Source organism: Columba livia, chromosome 2 (genome assembly GCF_036013475.1).
Source record: "Columba livia isolate bColLiv1 breed racing homer chromosome 2, bColLiv1.pat.W.v2, whole genome shotgun sequence".
Lineage (NCBI taxonomy): Eukaryota > Metazoa > Chordata > Aves > Columbiformes > Columbidae > Columba > Columba livia.
The window spans coordinates 130,866,338-130,873,610 of record NC_088603.1 but is presented as its reverse complement, the minus strand read 5'-3'; positions in this window follow the sequence as shown (position 1 = coordinate 130,873,610).

Sequence of the window (7,273 nt, the reverse complement as noted above, 5' to 3'; positions counted from 1 at the left end):
CAGTAGCATTATTATGAAGCAGTGGGACACCTCAAAAATATAAAAGAGCACATAGAAAACAAACAAAATTCTTCTAATGCCTCTTCACCCTTCAGTTACCAGTGGTACAAAATCAAGGTTGCAATTTCCTTTGTAAAGTCTAATAATGGAAGAAATCTGATCTCCTGTCTTTTTATGCAGAGCTGGTATCTCATAGCTGAGCATTGGCCCAAGTCCCACTTCATCTCAGAAAAAACCTCAGATAAACTAATTTTTGAGGTGTGGAGAGAGCAAACACCTTCTCAAATGATGACATGAAAATGGCTACCTCCTGTGTGACTCGGCCAAAAAAAACCAAAAAAATATAATGGATTTCATTTGGAGGAATTTTATCTTATTCTCTTCTGCTCCATTGTGGAACATTGCTGGAATTCCCTCATGTCTCAGAAAAGTTCTGGTGTTAACTACAAATCATTAGCATGAAATTGCAAGCTGCATCAAGACGGGCACAATGAAAAATCATACAGGAGACTGCAATCCTTTATTCTTCTGCTGGTCACTTTCTATATTTTCTTTTGACTACCTAGTAAGCCAGGCTACATTTTTCATAGCTCTTAAACAAAAAAAAAAAAGATTTCTATTAGACCATGTTCTTGCATGTTCCTCTTGAGAAAAATCTGTATATCCTGTATATTCTCACTCACAGATTTCCTCTGAATATAAAAATAACAGCTAAAACAGTGATAATATAGCAATACCTCTGTGAAATGGAAAGGTGTCATTTAAACATACATAAAATGTTTCTTTACAGCCATAATTATCAAAGAGAAAACCTGAAGAAAATACTTGTAGCATCTCAAGTAGTTTGGTCTTACAAATGAAAAAAACAGGGCGTGTTTACCTCCCTGATGGGAAACGAACAAATCAAATATTTTAGATATTAACTGTTCAGAAAAAAAAAAAAAAATACTATAATGACTAAAACTACAGACATCAAGACTTTATGTGCTTGCTAGATCAAAGCTTTCTTAAAAAAATAAAATAAAAAAAAAAAATCTAAACTCCTATAGTTGAAAAACAGGCCTATATTTGAATTTTTTTCACATTTGTACATGTGCTTCTATACTACACCTAAGCTCCACAACTTAAGCCCTACATTCACAAAGAGCTTTGCATGATCTTAACATTAAGATGTTTTCTGGGTACATTAACTGGGAATTTTAGTCTGTTGTCTTTGTGTTTTCTTGTAAGAAACCCCTTCACTACCCCACACAGTGAGAGACTCAAGAGAGACTCAAGATATCCATATAGTCTGTCTCTTATCTAACACTGACTTACAGTCAGATGCAAATTGTCATCAGGAGTTGTATTTTGCCTCTGAATAGAGTTATTATTTCTTTCACAGCATAGCAAGGAAACAGAAACACACAGGAATTTTTCAAGATTATACTTTCAGGACCCATTTCTCTAAGGTTATAGTCTCTTAATCTTTAAGAAAATGCCTTATTTATTTTCCCCTGTGAAAATGTTGTCTAATGTCAGGTAGTTTGAACTGATTTTCCAGGGAAGTACGATTCCTGTATGAATGTGAGAAGGTGGACCAATTAATTTTTAAACAATAGCGATCTAACTACAAGAAGTTGTTAGTTAACCTTGAAGCTCAAATGACAGCCTGGACAATTGTATCCAACATTGCCTGTTAGAAGCAAGATATACCCAGGAGAAATTGCACTTCTTTCCACACTTTACCAGCTACCCCCCCTTAAGTAGTTAGTCTTTGTAAAGCAGCCTAAAAACAACTTCTTAGTGACATTGTTAGTTTAAAAGTGAACTACAAAATCTCGTTTTTGCAGTTATGCATTCTGGCAGTTCAAACAGAGCAAATTTAAATTTTGGCTGAAATCTTTCCCCTAAATAGCATCATAATGATAATGACCAATTATGATAATAAATTTTAGGTGTCTCTGTAAGAACAAAAGATTTAGACATTGTATTTACCAAGCTAGTGTTTTCCATGTACCTTACTATCTCTTCACAGCAACTTTAACTGATAAAACATTACATTTTCTTACCTTTAAATGTAATTTATTATCTTCTAATAACCTACAAATGCTTTAACAAAACACTCTGCCTCTCTAAACTATTCCTGTTTCCAAATGCTAACCCACTACAACAAATTAAATACCACCACAGTTCTTTTCTGCATTGCATAGCACCTTAATCTTTTCAGCTATACAAAACTTGCCTCCCTACTACCGAAAACTAGCCTTGAATTCACTCAGCATATGAGTTCAACTTTATCAAACAATTTTCCTCTGTTCCTTGGTCTATATATTTTGTTCCTTCTTTCTCAACACAAGATTTTTGCGTTCCCAGTAACCTCTCTATGCATTTGTCTGTATCCACTCACAGGATTTAGGGGACGGCTAAAGGGAATAGCCATGTTTCAGGGAAATGATCCATTTTTCTTGGACTACTCTCCTATACTTAATCCTATACACATTACTTAATCTCCCTTCAAACAATTATATCAAATAGTTTTCTAATATTTTTCTGGAACTCCCTTCACCAACTGTTCTGAAATAATCTGCTGTTTATTTGTACATGAATACATTGGCATCTCAGAGACAGAATAAATAGCATGCAACTCAGAAAACATTTGTGAAAATGCCAAAATGTCATATCTGCTAATACTGTGCCATTTATGTATAGAAGTCAGTGAACATTATTGGACGAGGAAAGAATATTTTTTTACTTAACACTGCAAGGCACTAGAAAACTATAAAAAATATACAGAGAAAGTCTGAGCTTCAAATCACATGTATATACGTCTGCTATTCCTGAGATTCCTTATCCTCATCTATGTTACCTGAATTCAAAGTTTCTGGTATTTCTCCACTTCTGACTGCTTAACATTAGTTAAGGTATCAGGCTATACATTAAAAAAAACACTTCAATTTTCTTTAAAAACACATTCAATTCGTTGTTATGATACTTCTCTTTTTCTGCAGTCCCTCCTAGACACACCAATTTGTGAAGGCACTTTTTAGATACAGACTCCATCATAGGGCTTTGAGTTTCCTGAAAATATTCGAGAGATTCCTGACTTTGAATTCATCCTACATCAGAAAACATAAGTAGTGTTATAGTCGGTAGAGCCTCATTAGTCCCAGAAATCACAATAGCTGAGGTTTCAGTCAACTGAGAGTCTTCAGTCTGAGAAAGATCTATTATATGCTCTAAGTGCTAAGGATACAGGCTGCTCTCATTGTGAATTGAAGGGTTAAAGAATGCAACATTTGGACTTCAGGCTGTTGTATCTTCAAGAAATGTCCTCCTGCAATTACTTGTTTTATAGAACACTTGATAATTGGAGAATTAGTTGGTACTGCAAAGAATAAAGGTCTGAGGGGAAAAAACGTTAGCACTGTGAGACTGGATGATATGGTAATGAGCCTGCACCCTGGGGTTCTTCTTTTAAAGACACTGCTGGGACCTATGGGAACCTTGTTCCATAAGGGTTTATTGAGAATTGGTGCCTCTTCTTCAGAGCCAGAGCTTTGAAAGATGATTGTAGAGAACCAATCATGCCTGTTAGTCCAGCCATTGTATACACCTGATGCTTCTTGGAAAAGAAGTTGGACAGGTATCTAGTAATAGACTCAGAACTTACAGGGGCTTCAGGTGTCGTATCATATGGAGACCTCCTGCTGTTTGAGACCATTGGTAACACAAAAGTATTTGCCTTCTCAATCCATTTTCTTTGCTGTAAAAAAGAGATTCCTGCAGTGTTCATAAGGACAGGAGAAATATAAAGACAGCAGACATGCACAGTTATTCTTCTTCTATCAATATTGTACTGTAGTGAATAATATGTGTTTCCCAATGTCTTTTCTTTCTGCTCTTGAACATAAGGCATGCAGTTCTGCAAATGTGGAAAATGTAAATAATTTTGGGCTTATTTTGTTTCTTTACAGAACATGCTATCCATTCTAAGTAGAGAAAGGGAAAGGATATATGCATCTTATTAACAAATTTTGGCTTTGGTGGCGGGAGATAATATATCCTTACCTGTTTTACAAGATATGTAATAACTTCCCAGTTTTTAAATATCGAGAACAAAACAAAGAAATTCAACTGAAGGCTATTTGATATTTACTTTTACTTCCTTCCCAATACTAATAAAAATAAATAATTTAGTTCTTTCAAAGAACAGCGAAAATACTACAACAGAATTCTAAGATACAAGATCCTTGGAATTATTTTCTGTCCCTCATTAATTACCTTTCTATAAATAGCACACTGTGTAAGTGCTAGCTGAAGTTAGCTATGTCATATGTGAAATGGCAATATAAAAATAGTAGGAAGGTTTTACTACTAGCAATTCCTAAAACAAAATCTTCCAAAAATGTTTCATCTTCTTATGTCATTTTAGGCAGCTACAAAGTGTTAAATGGAAATAACTACTTCTCTATAAGGATGAAGAACTCTTCTTGATCTACCTAAAATGAAAATTAAGTCCTGTCTAGCAAGTGTCACAGGGTCTCAAGCAAAGCAGAACTACTCATATTTTCATCAAAAGATCAATGTTGATTCACAGATTCACATTCTGTTTCTTTGATCTAAATATATCTCAAGATTAATTTCAATTGCAAAGGAAGAAGGCTCATCTACGATTTAAGGTTTATTTTATCATTTAAGCACTTGTGTATTTAATCTTGTTTATTATTAAGTGTGAGCAATGTTTATTCAATTTGCTCCTCTTTCGGCCTGGCCTACTGCAGAAAAAAACAACGATGTAATAAAAAAAAAAAAAAGGCATATAAAGAAAAGCAAAACAAGTACAGGATCATAAAATTTGCCAAATTGGATGCTATCAAATGCTTCTTCTATCTAAAAAAGCCCTCTAATGTCCTTTAATCTTCATTATCATTCTTCTTCTTTACAAGTATGGTACTAGACGTAAGAAGCACATATGAAGGAGTTTAACCACCTCTCATCTATGCATCAAGTATTTAAATTTAATGTGTCCCTCTGAATGACAACTTGCTTCTCCTTAGTACTCAGTTACTTTCTCTGAAATTAAACAATTAATAAGCCTGGGGCTATATGAGCTATAAATTTTTCATCCAAATGAGCATTCATCAATTATAAAGAGATATAGAAACAACAACAATAACAATAAAGAGAGTTATATTCTTTTAGTATTAAATCTACTCCAGCCAAAATGTCTTTAAAAAGATTTAATTTGCATAATGGCAAAGCAAGCAAAGCTATATTATGTTTACTTATGTTAAAATATATGTGTGTCAAACAACATAATTAATCCATGACTCATTACTGATAAACAGAGGGCAAGAAGAATATCACAATTATTTAATCTGTATATGAATAGAAAAATATATTAAAATTCCCCATAAATATTAGTTTTACCAGTATTTAAGAATCTTATCTCTTGGATTCACACAGAAGTTAAAATATAGTCTTAAACTCTCCGAACTTTCTTTGGAAAATACTCAGTGTTCACACAAACACATCAAATAATTTTCCTGACACTTATTAGAAGAAAGCAAGACAATGGACACAGTCAAATTTTGGCTTAGCCATGACATGCAAAGAGATATGTGAGACACATAGAACTACTCTTTTTTCCTAATTTAAGTTAGATTTATTCCAGATGTGGGCATTTGTAGCCAGAAGGAGGCCAAAAATCTTCTTTTGAAAAGGCTGTTCTTTGTGAATAATGTGTGCAGTCATTTATTTATAGGAGCTTTGGAAAAGCTGCATATCTAAAGTTTTTTTGGAAGTGAAGTACCAGGATGATACCAGGATATACCAGACGTAACAATAAGGTCAAAACAGGCAGGAAGAGATACCCCCTATTTAGCAGTGCAAAAATACCTCCACCCTTATAATGGATCCAATATGTCACAGATGAGCCATCACTCTTTAATTTTCTGTCTCGTTCTCCATACTTTATCTGTGTTATTTATGTAAATTTTAAGCTCTTAAATATAAAACTGTAAAACTGTCACTTACTTAATACTGGTACAACGCAAAACCTTCAGTCTTCTGGGACTCACAGAAAAGGAAAATAAAATCTTCTTGTAGTTCTCTAACAAAAAGAAGGAATTTTTAACAGGCTCAAATCTTATCTTGGGAATGTATAGCTGTGTTCCACGTTAAAAAAATTTCACCAAAATATAGATTTCAGTTCTCCACATAGAGGGTCACTTCTTTAAACAGCATTCCAGCCTTCACCTCTCACAAACACAGCATTTTATTTCAAAGTTTTGCACAATACACCAAGGAATTCTAAAGGAATCTCCGACTTTTATTTATTGACTCAGCTTTTCCTTATGTTCTAACACCCTACACTAGGTTACCCAATCCTGTACAGCATAATGAACAGGAAAAAATATCATTGTAAATTTATATTCATATTCATGCAGAGTAGCTGCAGTAAAGCTACAATCTATAGAAGGCAAGCAAGCCGGCTCCTGACAGTTTGTTTCATTAATCATTCACATTCAGGCCTACGATTTCCCATTTTGCCTATGTTGTTTTAACATGGATTAATTTAACTAATCTTAACTGCTTGAACCCAAGATGGAGACAAAAACCCTGGAAAACCTCAAGTGAGGACTAAATTCAATTCTGAGAGGATTTGTATAAAACAGTAAGAGCCCCAGGAACTGTTTTAGCTGATGTAGATATTATTATAGATATAGTAGGAGTGGAATGGCACCTCCCTACAGTGAGCACAGGAAACAATGCTCCCTGGTACAAGAGAGGCACGGACATACCTGTGAGGAGAGGCTGAGGGCACTGACTACCTGCAAAATATTCTGTCCCTGGCATCATTCAGCAGAAGGCTCAGGGGTATCCTCTCAAGATGTATAAATATCTGATGGAGGAGAACAAAGAAAATTAAGAAACTTGAGCCCATTCTTAGTGGTGCCTATCAACAGGGTTGCCCAAATACTCTGTAATTCCATTATATTCCAATTTAAGAAAACCTTCAAGTTAGCAACAGGATTTAAATTCACGGTTTAGTATCATGTTCCTTGCAGTATGAATACCTACTATGAATATTAACAAAAATATATTGTTGGAATTAAGGTAATAATAAATATTCTTGCAATTTATAGTAAAATCCACCATTCTCTAGTATGGGACATATTAATCCAAAATATACCTCCCAACTATAACATAATGCAATTATTGAAATTAAATAACAAAAATCATGTTCAGATCAATGAAATGGAACAGAAGTAGCCAAAATCAATATAAC